A 2569-nucleotide genomic window follows, 5' to 3' on the forward strand; every position below is an offset into this window, starting at 1 on the left:
GTGTTTATATAAAGTCCGTTATTTAGTCTTGGAGTCATTTGTATATAAGATATAGGGCAGACCCTGAACTTGACTCTAAGTGACTGACACCTAGGAGGAAGGGCACACACCTCTCCCTGACACCAGGAAGCCCTTTCCTCGTGGCTGAACTTTATACAGGGAGACGTTGACTAAGACAAGGATCTAAGAGCCACTGGTGACATGTGGTAAAGTGGGGACTGACTTAAATGGATGCAATTCTATTCATCTCAAACCGAAGACTAACCAGTCAGTGAATCGAGTGTCTGATTGCCACATGTAGGTAAGCAGAGGTTAATGTTATTTTAGAGGAAGTACATACTATATGAGAATACTTCAGTCTTATATTCAAAAGGTCAATATTATGACATATGCGTAATTAAATGTTAGAGATCACAAATGTTAAAAAAAAATCTAAATATATGTGCTTAAATAAAATGTCTTTCTGAATTTTTAGGGAAAGGGTGTTTCAAGACAGGGTTTCTCTGTGTAGCTCTGGCTGTCCTGGAACTCATTTTTTAGACCAGTCTGACCTTGAACTCACAGATTCGCCTGCCTCTGCCTCCTGAGTGTTGGAATTAAAGGTATGCACCACTATGCTGAGCTTATATCTGAAAAATTTTTATATAGTCTGTACTTTTTTCTCTTATTCTTTTTATGTCTTAAAGGTTTTTTTTTTTCTGACAAAATCTATGATATATCCTAGTATTCTGGAAATATTTTTAAAGCACTAAGCTCCAGGCTACTAAAAAACAAATATAACATCTCAGAGATTTATTGGCAACTGAATTTATTTGAAACTTGGAAAATGTTTTCCCTTGGAACCATGAGATAAATAATGGCTCCTTCCCAAACTAGCTTATGAAATTTTTTTTGATTTATTGTGTCATTCTAAGCAGTGTTTTGTGATATTTTGTAGCTAAACAGTAATTTTTCACGAATTCTGGTTCTCAGAAAAAAGCATGGTTGAGAAGACAAGATGAGGTGCCTCACAGGAGCTGTGACAGAAAGGCAGATAGAGGACAGAAAGCCGTGAGCTCCTGTAGCTCGAGGCCAAAGGGAAGTGTGCTCCATACAGTGTGGACCAAAACATCTCCTAGGGGCTGGTGAGATGGCTCAGTCAGTAAAGTACTTGCAGCACAAACCTGAAGGCCATGAGTTCGAGACCCCAATCCCACTTTAAGGTGGAAGAAGAACACTGGCTTCCGACCTCCACACGTTCAATGTGGAGAACCACATTGAAGTTTTATTTTGCATACAAAATTACCAGAAACCGATTCACAATATACACGACATAACAAAATCTATATCCAAGAGGTTGTAATTCAGTGGTAGAATGTTTGTCTGATATGTTCAAAGGACCTAGGTTCAATTTCATAACTGAAAAAATACACAAACATCTAAAATGAGTCTGAAATAATTTATCAAGAAGTTAAATTCTAATTCTAAGACACTACAAACTGCTGTCAGTTTAACCAGAGGCAACCTTTCTCCTCATCAGGGCATAAAGCAACCAGGCTCCTTAAATCCAGTGAGAAGCAGCCATGTGCCTGGCTCTTGGAAAATTCAGTCACCTTTTTAGGTGGAGAGGTAGGCAACGAAATCACTGCTTTTTCCCAGGAACTGTCTTGACATCTAGGTGGAACATTCCTTTGCTATTTCTTTCAGATTAAAGTATAGGGTTTTTTAAGTGCAATATTATTTTTCAAACTAGTATTAGTTTGTGTTAGTTGTGGAAAATAACTGATTTTGCTGTGACATTTTCATGTATGCATAAATACACCTCGTCACATCCACCATCCCTGTCGTCGTCTCTCTCCCGTCTGCCTGGCGCTGGCCATCTGCCTTCCTAGATGGCACACATTGCTTTTCAGTCGTATGTTCATATGTATGCATGGATTATGTATGTATGTATGTATGTATGTATGTATGTATGTATGTATGTATTTTGGGTAAGTTTGTTTTAAGGCAGGGTGCCTGTAGCTTTCCGGCTAACCTCACACTCACTATGTAACTGAGGATGTCCTTGAACCGATCCAATCTCCCTGCATCTACCTCTCAAATGCTGAATGACAGGTGTGAGCCTTCACACCTGTTTTCACATTTATGTATGTATGTATTTATTTATTTACTTATTTATTTATTACTGAGATATAACCTCAGTAAGTAGTTCTGGCTGGCCTAGAGCTAGCAGCAGTTCTTCTGCCCCGTCCTCCTGAATGGTTATTTTTTTTTAGTCACCTTAGTTAATTAGCTGAGAGTCATTGCTGTCTGCTTGTGCAGCTCTTCAGTTCCAGCATTGCTAAGCACTGAGAGGCCTCAAAATATACCTTCATGGCCAGGCGGTGGTGGCACACACCTTTAATCCCAGCACTTGGGAGGCAGAGGCAGGCGGATTTCTGAGTTTGAGGCCAGCCTGGTCTACAGAGTGAGTCCCAGGACAGCCAAGGCTACACAGAGAAAAAAACTATATATATATGCGTATGTATGCATATATATGCATACATACATATTATATATATACACAATATATATATATATATATATATAT

Source organism: Mastomys coucha, unplaced genomic scaffold (genome assembly GCF_008632895.1).
Source record: "Mastomys coucha isolate ucsf_1 unplaced genomic scaffold, UCSF_Mcou_1 pScaffold14, whole genome shotgun sequence".
Taxonomy (NCBI): Eukaryota; Metazoa; Chordata; class Mammalia; order Rodentia; family Muridae; genus Mastomys; species Mastomys coucha.